General features: G+C 43.2%; 3 non-coding genes across 3 annotated transcripts; all 3 read right to left on the bottom strand.

Moving 5' to 3' along the window:
- Positions 1-74, bottom strand: Trnai-aau (transfer RNA isoleucine (anticodon AAU)). Its single transcript has one exon. It is a non-coding gene; the product is annotated as a tRNA-Ile (tRNA).
- A 740-nt stretch (positions 75-814) lies between these two features.
- Positions 815-887, bottom strand: Trnaf-gaa (transfer RNA phenylalanine (anticodon GAA)). Its single transcript has one exon. It is a non-coding gene; the product is annotated as a tRNA-Phe (tRNA).
- A 14,867-nt stretch (positions 888-15,754) lies between these two features.
- On the bottom strand, positions 15,755-15,848 carry Trnai-uau (transfer RNA isoleucine (anticodon UAU)). The gene is made up of 2 exons: positions 15,811-15,848; positions 15,755-15,790 (listed from the first exon to the last, which is right to left on the bottom strand). It is a non-coding gene; the product is annotated as a tRNA-Ile (tRNA).
- Between the last annotated feature and the right edge of the window lie 227 nt (positions 15,849-16,075).

The following is a 16,075-nucleotide window of genomic DNA, read 5'->3' as shown; positions in this document are numbered from 1 at the left end:
TGGCCCGTACGGGGATCGAACCCGCGACCTTGGCGTTATTAGCACCACGCTCTAACCAACTGAGCTAACCGGCCCTGTAGACCTAGTTACTTAACTAAAATTATATGAGGATATTTTGCATCTGTGCACTCAAAAATAAGTGCACTCAAAAATAAGTTTTCATCTTTTCCAAAGGAATCTTTACAGCCATATTCACATATTTAAACAAGGAAATCTGGAATACTTCAACATCAAATTCAAACTAAAAGTTTTAACAACTTTTAACAACTCATGACCCGATGTTTGACTTTTCGAAGTCTGCAAATGGAAAACTTCTCAATCATTTGTTATTTATTACTGTTTCTTTAAAGTTAGTTCAAAGCAAATACTCACAGAAACCAGTGAGGTTGAGGAATGGATTCTTTAAAAGGCTAGGAATTGGGGCTGCCCCACAGAACAAAGCAACCCGGGAGTGGCTTTTCAACTTGTTAGACGAGACCCAGGGAACCATGGTGGTGCTAGAGGTGGAACTCAGAATCTAGGATATGGGGCCACTACCTCGGAGTCACACTCCCTTCCGTGAACCTTATTCATGGATTTGTAGCATCTACTTTCACACGAATAAGGAACTGTATTTTTTTCCCCTTATTTTCCTTCCTGGAATTACTGGAAACTGGGGAAGAACTTAGTTTCGTGGACGAAAGGATTTTCAAAAGACTTTTTCCATGATAGTAAATTACGCAGTTCATTATTATATAAAGGGGTCGGTCGTTCATCTTTAGCAAAATAACAGTGACAAACACAATGGAGTGTTGTGGGAGAAAAGAAAAAAGGTTGCCGAAACCCGGGATTGAACCAGGGACCTTTAGATCTTCAGTCTAACGCTCTCCCAACTGAGCTATTTCGGCTTAGTCTTGGTAAATTGACCAGTCATATCAGGGCTCCAGAGGGTCCCCTAGGCGGAAGAGCAGAGACAACGAGAGAGACAGAGAGACATAGACCCACAGAGACACAGACACACAGAAAGAGAGCGATCAAGAAAGGAAAAACTCAAAACCTGGAGTCAGGAGGACTGCGAGCTCTGAAGAGCCACGGCAGTTTATTAACAGCACAGCTTTGTTTATATTCCTCAAATGCAGAAAATAAGTCAGTAAAGGACACTAGACCGCAGAATTACTGGTGTGCAGATCTGGAAACCAAGCCCAAACTCAAGGAGAGAAAACATGTCAAATGCCACGACAGGATGGCACTTCTACTCGGGAGAGAAATATGTGCCCCGTCTGCAGAAAACATCAGTCTTTTATATGAATTTTGTTGTTGGGCAAGTAATAGAAAGCAAGCAGGCAACTGGGGCCCACGAAAATCACTTAGCTTGAGCTCGACCACAAAATTTTTTAAAGTTTAAAATAACAGACATGGTCCTAGGTGTGACCCAGTTTAAACAACTTTTCTGAACAGATGTTCTCTCCGTCCTGTTACTGAGCCTTCCTTACAGCAACACATTGAATCTGTACGATTTAATTCTTGGGCTAGTTTTTCTTTTGTAGATGTTTTTCTCCTAATTCACATCACAGGGAGCTCAAGATACCTCAAATTCCCCTTTAGCAAAGTCCATTCTGTAATGGCAAATAAAGCATTTTACATCTCAGTGTCTGGAACATTTGATCCCATACATGCGGGGTTGGGGGGAGGGGGGCGTGGAGCAGGATAAGGTCAAGGGCTAGTTCCCAAACTACAGCCCCAACTGACCGAAGCCCTGTCAGTCCTAAACCAACTTTGCCTGACTTGATTCTAGCTAGGTGAGGGGCAAAATACCCACACCCCATCACCTCTGGGCAGTCTCCAGTCTAGCCCTCAACATTTCTGAATCAAACTTTTGTTTCCCTCTGTCTTTGTGCCTCTCCAGTCTAACCAGATCTCTCTGGTGTTCCTCTGTCTGTCTCTCTTTTCTACAGTCTGTAGTTCCTTTTATGGACGTTCCATTACAAAAATTGTGTTTGCTGAGAATATAATCTTCTTCTTACGTAAAGAATAACTATGGAAAGGCGCTCTGAAAGGAGGACTAGGGGAAAACAGGTCAGAGAAGGGAGGGAATGTGAAAAACTGGGGAGGGAGTGTTAGAAGGGAAGGGGGATGGGTGGGAGGTCAATTCAGAAGTAGCAGGGAAAGAGGAGATAAGTAATACTAAGATCGTTTGAAAAAAAATAGAGATCATATTATTTTATGTTTATCTAAAATTACATACTGTGTGTGTGTGTGTGTGTGTGTAAATCAACTTATAACACATCGAGTGATAATGATTCTCCCAAGAGTCATAAACTATCTAACAAAAACTCCAGCACCAGCTATGAGAAATCTTCTGAGACCCCTATCACCATCACCACCAAAACAATCTAGGCTATTGCTGTTACCCTTGGCTGCCTTCCAGAGATTGAAGGTAAGTGCTTATTACTGAAAACAGCATGCAGTTCAGGACTCAGGATTCTATCTGATCTGACCTGAGAGCCTCCTCCCTGAGAACTAGTTTTACAGTACTGGAAGATGCTATGCAAGCGGCCAAGAGAGGAAAGCAATCAATAGTCCTTCCCACCTGTGGTGCCTGTATTTTGGCAGTAACCAATAGCATGCCTTAAGACCCTCTCAACTGCTGAAAACTTTTGCCTAGTACTGTAAACACAGCTGATGAGGTCATTGATGTTAGTGGACAACCTACTACTACCACTTTCCTAAACCAGTATAATTCCTAAGTACATTCTAAATACTTATATCCACAGATAAGTGTAACTCTCACCCCTCCCTCATCAAAGAGGCTTCTTTTGCAGGAGACAGAAACCATTACAGAAAGCCACAACTGGTCAAAGTGCAAAGGACAGTTGACTGTTGTTAGGGCCTGAGAAAAGTCCCATAAAAGACCACCAGTCACTTGTGCAATAAGCAACGTGTTGGGATAGCATATGGCAATGTCCCAAGAGGCTTGCAGGACCCCCTTTTAAACTGTGTTAGAATTCCAGGGAGGAGAGATTAGTCTGGGAACTGATTGGTGGCTTTAAACCAACACTTTACCAGTTGCCATAGACTGGTTGGTAGATTAATGGATGGGAGCTTTCCAACAGCAGGGCAGGAAATGCTCCCTTTAGCTATCAGGAGACTGAGCTAGCAGAAGGCCAAAGGGCACCTGTTGATTGGTTGCCCTTGAGTTGTGCTTTTCCCTAAGAACTATTTACTCAGCTCCAGCCACCTTCAGTAAACCAAAACTAAGGCCTGGCAGGGCTCTACCACTGGATGAAGAACTACAAGTAATTAAAGACTGATGGGAGAGGTGGAATTAGTCTTTCTCAGGGATGAGACCCTTAATTGGTTATCCAATACTAAGTTGTCACCCCTAAATACATAAACATGGGAGCTACAACACTAAATGGATTCCATAGGCTGTATTTATATACTTATTCATGTGTGTGTGTGTGCAAAGCAATAATAATTAAGGAGAAATGGTCATAAATGGGAAAGGGAGCTGGCACACAGAAGAGATTGGAAAAAAGAAGAGGAGGAGAAAGTGATATAATAATATCTTAACTAAAAATAAATTTTAACACCAGGTGGTGGTAGCACAGGCCTTTAATTCCAGCACTTAGGAGGCAGAGGCAGGCAAATCTCACAGTTCAAGTCCAGTGTGGTCTGCAGAGTGAGTTGCAGGACGGCCAGGACTGTTACACAGTGAAACCCTGTCTTGAAAAATCAAAAACAAAAAATTAATTAAAAAATAGTCAGTCGTGTCAACAAAACTAAGATAGTCCAAAAAGAGATAGGAAAAAGACTTGAAAAGTTAGAAGATGGAGTAACCTACCCTCTTTCAAAAGTATGACAGAAGGGAGGAGGCGGGATGGTGGAAAGATCTATACATGGTTCCCAAGGAAGAGAACCATGAATGGTGAGTCTAAGCTTCCTGTTGTTCTGAGAATCTTCCCAGGTTTTATGACATCATCTAAGATCACCTAACTGGGCACCCAAAGATCTCTTTCATTTAATTTTCCTATCCTGCTGATTGTCTTGTAAATTCACATTGTAAATTGTTTCCATTTTTCTGAAAACTGACTGACCACAAGATGTTTGTAGTGAGATATTCACTCTGAATGAACCTGTTGCACTGACCATGCCCATTGGGGAATGGGGACAGGTGCGGGACCCCTGGCACACTCTCTTGCATGCAGGACTGAGACAGTATCTGGAGGCATCCTTGGGACAGGAACCTGCTGGCGTTCATCTGTCTCTGTTGTAAGTTATTTCTCCCTGAATAAACATCTATTCAGCCTGTCTGTTTCTCCTGATCCTTACTTGTCCATGATATCTGGTGTGAGAAGTTTCACAGCATGCTGACTGGCCATAAACCCATAACATAGACTTTTCCCATGATCATAAAAATAACTGCAAAATTCCACTTTTAATCACTTGCTCGCTTGGTACAAAAAGACTCCTCTGCCTTTGAAGTAGGCTGTTTTCATTCTCCTACTGTGGGAGACTGAAAATATTGCCTGGCCATTATTAAATTTTTGCTTTGCAACATCTTAGTGTTAGCTTCCGGTTTTTGACACCATAACATAGTCTGGTTTAGTCTGTAGGCCAAAAAAGATCTCAACTGGGTGGTGGGGGTGGGAGCCTTTAATCTCAGCACTCAGGAGGCAGAGGCAGGCAGATCTCTGTGAGCCAGAGTAAGTTAGTTCCCCAACAGCCAGAATTGTTACATAGAGGAACTGTGTCCCACGAAACAAAACAAAAAATCTTCTGCTAACTTTAGGGGTAGTCATATTCTCCTCCTTTTACTTCATTTTTTTTTTCACACTGACCCCTCCCTTGCTAGACTCCCTTGGCCCCTTTCTACATTTATTTCACAAATATTCCATTTCTCTCTTCTTTCCCTCTTCTCTGAACAGCTATAGTTCCCCCCACTGAAGTCCATGAGTTGCCTTGTTGCAAGCTTTTGGCCAGATCTGCAGAACCGTAAGAATTGCCACAGTCCAGCTACAGCCTGGGTTTAGGCCCTGGGATGGGGCATCAGAGTAAAAAAACGAATTGCCCAACCACCAGATGAGTTTCACACAAGTGACTGGTCCTGAATACCTCCAACCTTCTTTATCTAGGCATCAGAAACAAGCATGGTATTGCATACTAACAAACAAGGTTTTCCCATCCTCCAATGTCAACCTCGAGCAAAAACAAATATGTCAAATATTTTCCCAATTTTTACATCAAAACATCTTTAAACTAAAAACAACACATCATTTTGCTAGCTTGGCCAAAAAATCAAGCCAGGTACATCCTCTCCTTACAAAACTTAAAGGTAATAAACATAGGCACACATTTTCAAGAGCAACAATACCGTTCAAAAGATATTTACAGAAATAGGGGTGATCTGCCTTCAATCCTTTCAACACTAAATCAGAACAGCTCCCAGGGATCTGTCTGGCATCTCGAGACAAGAAAGCTGACAAGCATTCACTCCCCAAGAATGTTAGAGAAAGATATTTGAAGGAGGAAAAAATGGTGTTTCCAGGAATGATCACATCTGTCCAATGCATAACTGACAAATGACACTAAAACCACCTAGAGGATCATCAATCATAAGAGAGAGTGTGCAGGCTGTCTGGTCCCAGCAGTGTTCTGTGCTGTCCCCAGAGTCCTCTGGTCCGTGCCTCGTGAGACCATTCCCATGGACTTTTGCCCTATGAAGATCCTATGGACAAGCACTCATATACTGATCAGAAACCAGGCCGAATGGCTCCCAACAGAGAATCTTTGGTTTTTTCTGGTCACTTTGGTTCTACATGGTCTCTTTAGATTTGGTCATATATGGTGCCAGATATTTAAAACTGTTTTTTGATTTGTTTGGGGGTGATTTTTTTGTTTTTGTTTATGAGACAGGGCTTCACTAGGCAGGCCAAGACTTGGGGCTGTCCATTTTTTGTTTGTTTGTTTTTGAGATAGGATTTCTCTGTGTGACACCCCTGACTATCCTTGAAACTTCCTATGTGGACCAAGTTGGCCCTGAACTCACAGAGATCAGCCTGCTTCTGCCTCGACAGTGCTGGGATTAAAGGCATGCACAGAGATGAGTAAAAAATATACCTTTTGCAAAGATAGCGTGTTGCAAAGATAGTGGAAAATAAACCCAAGCAAAATTTAGTGACCTTCTACTTATGGAATCCTATCAGGAATCCAGCGGTATGATAAGTGATGAGAAAACCTAAGAGGTGAAGTAAAGTGCTGCACCCTGTAGCACTGACCACGCCCATTGGGGGGTGGAGCGATGGGCGGAGGTGACCTGAGGAAGGAGGTCGGAGGGGGCCAGGAAGGCGCTCTCTCTTTTCTGGTGTGACTCGGACAGGAGAGGATCGGGTTGAATTTCCTGGTGTTCATCTGTCTAGGTTGTAAGTTATTTCTCCCTGAATAAACATCTATTCGGCCTATTTGTTTATCCTGATCCTTGTTTACCGCAATAGCACCCAACCCTCCTAGAACCAAACAGGAAGCACAATGCCCACTGTCCCCTTTGCATCTGGGAGGGAATATTCCTTACCCAGATGTGCCACTCTGGCCATGATCTAGTGACTTGAAAAACTGCTAATCTTGATGGTGCCCAGAAAAGGAGAAGAGTCTGCAGTGGATCCAATAAGATATGATGTTTTGATTGAGAAGTCCCCCATAGTCCAGGTTTTCAAATGCCTGGTTCCCAGCTGTTTGGAGAGGTCTAGGAGATATGGTCTTCTGGAGGAAGTATGTGTAAGGCGTACAGGTTTTTCTGCCCACCGCCGCTGGTCTTGACCCGCCGCCACGCCGCCAGCCCCAAATAATACACAGAGACTCTGTATTTGATATTATCCTGTTGGCCAGTTACTAGTTTCTTATCGGCTAGCTCTATCTTAATTATTAACCCATTTCTGCTGATCTATGTATTTCTCTTACCGGGGAGCCAGCAGCAATCTGCTTTCTTCAGACTCTCCATCTTGACCCCTCCTTACTCCTTCCTATTTCCTCCTTGTCTCCTAGTCCCTCCTATCTTCCTTTCCTATTGGCCAACAGTGCTTTATTATTAACCAGTATGAGAAACATATACAGAATGACATCTCCCATCAAGTATGTCACAACATGTACAGAGATTTGACTTCAAAGTGATTTTATGTGGGGCTTTGGTGGTGCAGGCCTTTAATCCCAGCAGTTGCGAGGCAGAGTCAGGAGGGTCTCTTGTGAGTTCAAGGTCAGCATGATCTACAGAGCAAGTTCCAGGACAGGTTCCAAAGCAATACAGAGAAACCCTGTCTTGAACACAGGGTGCAGGTGTGCCTACCCCACGGGCATGAGAGTGAGACAACTGACCCCACTCCTTGCTGCCTGTGGCATTACGTGAGCTGGAGAGTTTGGTCTAGTGGTGAGGATGCAGGAAAACTGGTGGGCTGACCCCCAGCTACCACTCAAGCCAAGAACAGGCCAATGAGTTAGCCCACGCCAAAATCCACCCCATCTATGAACTGCTGGAGCACATAAAGGGGTTGGTCTTGCAGATAGAAAGCTGCAGGATCTCCACAATACAGAGCAACAATAGGGTATCCAAGAGGAGTCCCAGTGAGGATCTAGTATTGATAGCATAACAGAAGCCAGAGACCTCGAACCAGACCAATGACTCATTGCAAGGAACATTTGCAAATAAAGATGCATGGACAAAAGGGTATATACTGTGTGACTCGCTCTGATACAGTACAGCTTCCATGATGATATTTTTTATTATGTTTCATTTTATTGGGGGTGTGCAAGGGCAGAGGTCAGATATGAAGGGATGAGAAGATGAGTGGAATTGGGGTACATAATGTGAAATTCACAACAAATCAATGAAAACTTGAAAGATTTAACTATCACAATTCTACCCTTGTCAACTTGACACCCAAACATATTACTTGTCAACAAAATTTTATGCCCATCTCATAAAGCAAAACACATTCAGTACAACTGCAAAGGTTCCTATTATCTTTAATGTCCCAACATTGTTCCAAAGCACTAGTGCAGAATCACTGACCTCTTAACTCTGTAAGTTCCTGTACAATCAAAAAAAAATTACAAGATTCTGACATACAATGGCACATAACAAGCATTCGCATCCCAAAAAGGAGGGATGAGTGAATAACAAGAAAGATGAAACCAATGTAAGACCAAAGTCCAGCACAGAAAGCCAAACCCTGCAGTTCTGTGCATAGCATCTGAGGTTATGGCAGAATCATTTGGGCTCCAGTGTACTTTGAATAGCGTGCCCCTCCAGTTCTGAGTCCTGTAGCACACAAAGCCTCTCTCTTAGTCCTCTAGTGTTTTGCCTTCAGCTTTCCTTGACAGACATCCCATGGTCCTGGCATTTTTAACATCCCAAGGTTAGGAGTTATTTAAAGTTGCCAAATTATGAATTAAAGCCATTATATAATATATTAGTAGGGGATCCGGCTCTTGATTCTCTTAGGCAATTGACTGTTGAAGCGAGAGAAACCTTATGTAAAGTTGAGGAAAGACAACAAAATGCATTTCTATCTAGATGGAAGGAAGGCCAAGCTATCACGTTATGCATTCTCCCTACCTATAATCAGCCTACGGGGTTGTTATGACAGGAAGGACCATTGCTTTGGATTTATCCCAAAATCTCCCCAGCGAAAGCAATAGAACATTATCCCACAGCAGTCGCTAGTTTGGCTCATAGTGGAATTCAACAAAGCATTCAATTTTTTGGAGTGCCCACGGCGCTACTTGTGGTGCCTTACTCCAGTCACCAGGTTAAGATCTTGTGTGGCACTATCAATAATTGGGCCATATTGCAATGTGGGTTTGATGGAATGATAGATAATCATTATCCAAAGCATCCTTTAATATCATTTTTTAAGGAACATCCTGTGATTTTTCCAAAAGTAACTTCCTCAGTCCCACTTAATGGGGCTTCATATGTTTTTACTGATGGTTCAAAAACTAGTTGTGGGGCATATATGATTGCAAATAAGCCTCCTGTGCTGTGTCAATTTCAGCCAGGATCCCCTCAAAATTTTGGAATTGAAAATTGTAGTCAAAGTATTCAAAACTTGCCCATTTGCATTTAATTTGATCTCAGTCAGATTCAGTATATGTGGTGATTGCAGTAAAAATTTTGGAATTAGCAGGCCCTATTAAAATTAGTAGTGTTGTTTGTTCATTCTTACAAGAGTTACAAAGATTAATTTGGTTGAGAAAGGAATGCTTTTATATTCAACATATTAGAGCTCATACGGGTTTGCCTGGGCCCTTAAGTGAAGGAAATGACATTGTTGATCAATGGACAAGGGTGGAATGTATTTTTTACAGCTCATCTTTAGATCAAGCTAGGCAATTCCATCAGCAATTTCATATGAATGCAAGGACTCTTCAACAGAAATTCCATTTGTCCAGAGCAGATGCTCAACAGGTGGTTTTGAACTTTCCACAGTGTATAATATACCAACACCCACTTGGTGTGGGAGTAAACCCTAGGGTGTTAATGCCCCTAAAGATATGGCAGATGGATGTCACGCATATTTCAGAATTCGGAGCTTTGAAATATGTACATGTGTCTGTGGATACTTGTTCAGGTGTGGTACATGCTACGCCTTTAAGCAGAGAAAAAGCCCGCAATGTCATTGGACACTGCCTGGAAGCCTGGGCGGCTTGGGGAAAACCTCAACACCTAAAAACTGATAATGGGCCAGCCTATACGGCTCAGAGATTTACTTCCTTTTGCAAACAAATGGAAGTTCAGCTTGTCCATGGATTACCCTACAATCCTCAAGGACAAGGGACTGTAGAGCAAGCTCATCGCACCCTAAAAGAATGCTTAATAAAACAAAAAGGGGGAGTAGGCTAAGGCCGAACTCCCAAGGAAAGAATATCGTTAGCCCTTTTTACCCTCAATTTTTAAATTTTGGATGTTGATGGCCTTTCCGTCATCAGCGGCAAGGAGGGAGCCTAAAAGGCTATGTGAAACGGAAAGATATGATCACCGGATTATGGCATGGTCCTGATCCGGTGTTGGCATGGGTGAGAGGGTCTGTTTGTGTTTCCCCCCAGGATTGCCAAGAACCGTTGTGGGTCCCGGAGAGGTTTGTAAGAAAATGCAACAAACATGAAGAGCCTGCTGTTGCTGTTGATCATCAGCCTGATTTGGCCACCAGTGCAGATGGAGCCACGATGGGGGATCCTGTCGGTGTTCCCAATGCCCATGCCGATACGCTATGATGCAAAACTGTTTCCCCGATTTTTTGGTACTAATAAGAGCTTAGATTTACCTTATTTCCCTTATGATAGTGACATTGCTAGTATAAATGAAAATAGGAGTTTTAACAGGAAGCCTATGCTTTTATGTGATATTAGTGATAAGAGTCAGTGCATTATGTTATTTAATCAATCTGCAGCTTGGTTTGATGTGCCCACCACGACCCCATTAGGGAGGTCAACGCCTCCTGGGTAAGTGGATGGTGGCCTGCTAAGAGTGAGTTTGACAAGCCAGGACCCCATCAGCTTAAGTGGGCCCCTCATTGTTCGAGTAAACAAGGAGGTGGATTCCTTCCCTGTACAGGATGTCAATCAAAAGAGGTTGTTTGGGCGAGCAAGTAATGTTTTACCTTCTTGCCAGAAATTAGTACCAGCTTCAATAAAACCTTTGCTGGGAGAAACTTTACTGATCAGGATCCGCAGCAGGTGGATATTTCCAACCCTTTTGATCTCTGGCTCTTGTGTGGCATTAATGGCAGCTGCACAGATTTGTCCCTTTTCCTTATGATAAGGGGCGGAGTTCATGGGGTGGCTGAATTTGCTTGGTCTACCTCTGAGCATTTTGGTGATTAGTTCAATCCTAATCCTCAACCTAGCAGATGGATTCCCATGCCTGTTGATGCCCCGAGTGCTATGACAGTGTTCAGACGACAGAGAGATTTTAGCATTACAGCAGCCATAGTTGCAGCTATCTCTTTTGCAGTTGTGGGTTCAGTCACGGCTGCCATGGCCATGAGCACATTGGTACAGACAGAAGCTAAGTTAAATGAATTGTCCAAGAATGTGGCCACTGCCTTGGATGCTCAGTCCACAATTGGTGCTCAGTTAAAAGGAGGTCTTATGATCGTGAACCAAAGAATCAATCTGGTGCAGGAGCAAATAGACACTTTGTGGCAGTTGACACAAATAGAATGTGAATGGAAGATGACAGGGCTCTGTGTGACCTCTGTGCCATATCAAAAGTATCTGGTGGCTGCCAATATGTCTAACCAGCTTTCTCAGTATCTTTTAGGCAATTGGTCCAGCGAATTCCATAAGTTAATGCAAGACCTGAGACTTTCCATCGTGCATGTGAATTCCACCCAGGTCGACATCTTGGTTGCAAAGGGACTATCTACTTGGATCACTCCATCCATGAACCACCTGAAAGAATGGGTGGGAATGGGAGCCATGGCTATCCTCTTGCTGCTTATCTCCTTCGTGGGCTTGTGGTGCCTTTGCAGGCTGAGGCTTGCTCAGAGGCGGCATGCAGCTATGGTTGTCCAGGCAATTACAGCCATTGAGGCAGGGCAGTCCCCTCAGGCAAGGCTCACAGTCATGAATAAGAATTGATCCTTCACGCTCAGGTTGTATGGCTTAGCACTGCACTCCGAGTTGGCTCTGGAAGCTAGCAACTCCGAGAAGGGCAAGTCTGGTTGCATGTGGGTTGGTGTCCGAGACCCCACCTCCAGGAAAAAGATACCGGATGGATGTGGCACTGACTTGGCTGACTACCAGGATTCAGGGTCATTACAATGTTCACTACATTACTGGAGATCAGACCACTACCCTTGCCTGTTGCGTTAATAAAACAAAAAGGGGGAACTGTAGAGAGCTGTGAAGTGCCACGCCTTAAAGATGGCGCTGGCTTCTGCCTTCCACCTTCCCCATGGTGAGCCCTCTCTGTCATAAGCAAGTCCTTATTTGGCTAAGCCTGTTCAGCTTGCTTGCTTCCTTATAAGAGCAGCCTATCTGCAGGGTCCACGTAGCTCACTAGGGTTGGTCAGCGCAAGGGGATTTAAACCTGTGAGAGCATTTCCCCGAAGTCAGAAGAAGAAGCTTGTTCAAGGATCCTGAATAAACTACAAGAAGAAGATCTCCCCTGAGTTGCGTCTTCCTTGCTGGTCGAGGTTGGGCACGGCAGTGATCTTTTCTCCCACCTGCACTTGTGGCCTCACAGCCAGCTGATGGAGGAAGAGAAGTTTCAGGTCTGCATTTATACATGACTGTACATTGTATGCAGGCAAATATAGGAAGCAAGCAGCTATAATCTCTACCTTGAACATTCTTCAACGTAGTAATATAAGAATCTCACTAGGTATAACTGTGGGCACTTTACTTGACATTCTATTTGTCAAGATAAATGGCTAGATGGGCCCGGGGTGTGGCTAATGGGTTCACAAGGAGAACAAGGACTTGGAACATGATTAGGAAATTGGTTTAGAAGAAGTAGGAGGAGAAGGGGAATGAGAATAATGAGTAGGAGGATGAAAAGAAGCAGAAGAAGGAGAAGACAATCACAACATTTGAGGGAGAAGTATGTAGATAGACCTCAGTGAATTGGGGAAAAAAAAAAAAAACAGATGCTTGTATTCCATGTTGAATAGTCACCAAAGGGTAAAACCAATAAGAGATTTTCATAATTCAATACATAGCATGACCCACCCTGTGAGTACCACCAGGCAACTTTCCTCTGTTACCTACACCATTGCCTGTGAGCTCATGAACAAAATGGCTATGGTCACACAGATACAACGTTTGCTGTTGGTTGAGATGGGGGTCTCACTATGTAGCCCAGGTTGGCCTGGAACCCACTATGTAGATCAAGCTGGCCTCAAAACTCATAGAGATCTACATGCCTCTGCCTAGTGAGTGTTTGGGTTAGAGGCATGTACCACTATGTCCAGCCAGATACATTGCATGGGGTAGGCAATATTGACTTTCAGTCACCGATTCCAATTTCTAAGTATTCAATGTTGAGATTCTCTCTGGAGAGCCATAAATCAGCTACCCTATGACAAGTTTTTGATTGCATTTGTCCACTTCAATCATGGGAAGAGAAGCCTTTTGTCCCTGCTGAAATAGGGACAAAATGTGGATACAAACTTACCTTCAATTGCTGCAGTTCTTCTGCGGAAACTAGCACCTGTAACTCAGGGATCACCTGTTCACTGTCTTGATATTCTAGATAGCATACTTCTGCTTAGACAATCGTTTTGTCACTAAAATAATTTGGCAACTGGCCCACACTTGTCAATTCTCTGGCCTTATCCATTCCTCACCATCTTGAAGCAGCTGGTTTACAGGGTGACACCAGCTAAGAGTCTATGTTTTGCAGGACTGGGACAAGGCTTTCTAGATGGCAATGTGTGTTCTGGGTCAGCATCTGGCATATAGAGCTATTTTACCCACAATCAGGATTTCAAGACCCAGCATCACAGATAAAAATAGAAGTGGCACCATTGACTGTGACTCCTAGTGATCCACTTGCAGAACTGTAGTTCCTATTTCCACAGCTTCATGTTCTTCTGGCTTGGAATCTTAGCTTTGATGAAGGAACGCTTCCCTTAAAATATGTAATAATGAGCCCACTGACCTGGAAGATAAGTCTGCCACCCAATCACTTTGGCCTCTCACATCTCTGAGTCAACAGGCCAAGAAGGCCTAACTAGAGTGATTTTACCCTGACACCTAAAGGAACTTAGATAATTACTCCACTGAAGGGTAAGGAGGGGTATATATGGAACACAAGAGATCCTTGGAACTATCTCTTAATATTACTGTGCCCTATGATTAAGACTGACGCCCACACCCAACAGGAAAGTGAAGTTAAAGAACTGCTATTAGAAAAACCATTTGGTAAAAGTCCAAGGGACACAGACAGCAATAGAGGATGACAATTGTAAAATAGCAGCTGTGATCACATACATGATGAACAATTACAAAAAAAGATTATGGTTAGGGAGATGGCTCAGCAGTTAAGAGCATTGGCTATATTCTTCCAGAGGACATGGTTTCAGTTCCCACTAACCACAAAGAGGCTTATAACCATCTGTAACCCCAGTTATAGGTGATCTGACACACTCTTCTACACTGCAAGGGTACCAGGCAAACATGTGGTACACAGATTTGCATGCAGATAAAACACCATACACATAAAATATAAATTTAAAATATTTAAAGAATATTAAAAGAGAGAGAGAGAAAGAGAAAGCCAGGCATGATGGTGCATACTTTGAATCCCAACAGTTGGAGGCAGAAGCAGGCAGATCTCTATTTGTTCAAGGCTAGCCTGGCCTACTTAGTGAGTTCTAGGACAGCCTGGGCATTGTAAAGAGACTATGTCTCAAAAATCCAACATCCCCCCTAAAAAAAGACTATCATTTTCATAAACATTTTCCCTCTCTTTTGCTAGGAGTACTTTTGTTTGTGTAAATGTATATTAAATATATTTCCTTTCCTTTTTCTCAAGACATTAATAAGTTTATCTCACTCAAGTATTGTTCACTTTACTCCATAAAATTTAAATTACTTGCTATCCAGTAAACAATAAACATCATGTAGGTACTTTCCTTCCTTTTCTAGGGAAGGAGTGACCATGCTGAGAACAGGGTTGACCAGATGGTGATGCTTAAGCTATGAGGGAATTTCCCAGAGACAGAAGGTGTAAGTAGAATTAATTAGATATACTGCAAGACAGGAAAGCAAGTGTCTCTGCACTGAGGCATTGGCAGCAGGCATATCAATGCTTCAAAATCAAAATCAAGATATGCTGGTTATGGGTCTCATAGGGTGGGACACCTGTATGAATTTTTTCCTGGGGCCTGGTTATATAGCCAAGCAGATACAAGTCACCAGGGAGTCAAACTTCTGAGACTCTGAGCATGCTGCTCCATAAAGAATAGTATTCTCTACAATGGTATCAGCTTGCCCTAAGGCAGATTGCAGTTAAGTTAAGGTTAACTAACTCATTTTGGTCCTGAGCTCTGAGGAATCAAGAACCTTGATCTAAGGCAGAAGCTTTCTTACTCTGAATAGCTGAGTGTGGCTGTCTGTCTGAGACATCTAAAAGGCATCTAAAAGGGTTAGCACATTTTCAATTGTATGTACACTAGTTCTTTCATGTTCTGGAGGATTGTGATCTTGTTATTTTATTACAAGATAAAGTATGTCTTATGGAGATGTTTACATGAGCCAGACTGACAAGAATGGTTACATTTATTTCACTCTGTATGACAGGCTGTCCTGGAACTCAGCTGCTATGTATCCCAACCTGGCCTTCATCTCCTTACACTCTTCCTCCTTCAGCCTCTCCAATGCCGGGTTGGAGTGGGAGGGGTATGCAGGAGGACTTTTCTAAAATAGGTGGTACGGTGAGACTCGGCACAATTGTAGATTTAGGCCTCATTTCAAGCCTTGTTGGAATAGCAGAAAATAAGATCAGTGGTTAGTGTTACCAGGTACTGACTCAGTCCCCAAAAGCTGAAGAAGCCTGTCCTGGGATGGAGTTGGGGAGGAGAAACTCTTCCGCCTGTCTAGAAATCAGGGTACAGATTTAATAACTTAACCTCGTGACTCATGGTTTTCCTTCCATGTTTGCTATTTATCATAGGAATTTATGTGTTCATACCATGGAAAATATTTACAATTTTTTGTTTGCTTGTAAGGAAAAATGCATTTTCAAACATATTTGAACCGGAAAGGGAAGAAAACATGCTCCAGGTGAGGCTCGAACTCACAACCTCGGCATCACCCGCACATATACTGCTGTATAAGTACCGCGCGCTAACCGATTGCGCCACTGGAGCATGCTTTCTCTATGATGGCTGTGCACAGTCTACAGAGGAACACGCGGGAGCGCGCCTGATGCATTGAGCATCCTTTGCCATCCAAGATTCTAGAAGTACCCACGTGACCTTTCCCCGATTCACCTGAAACCAGCATCCACCGAAGGGTTTTCGTGGAAGGCACAAACGGATAGACAGACACACAGCGTTCCTATACACCTGCAGGCCTTGGATGCTGCTTGCTAGAT

Source organism: Phodopus roborovskii, unplaced genomic scaffold (assembly GCF_943737965.1).
Source record: "Phodopus roborovskii unplaced genomic scaffold, PHOROB, whole genome shotgun sequence".
In the NCBI taxonomy this organism is placed as follows: domain Eukaryota; kingdom Metazoa; phylum Chordata; class Mammalia; order Rodentia; family Cricetidae; genus Phodopus; species Phodopus roborovskii.
Note: the sequence above shows the minus strand (reverse complement) of the source record. Positions and strands in the feature narration are given on the sequence as shown.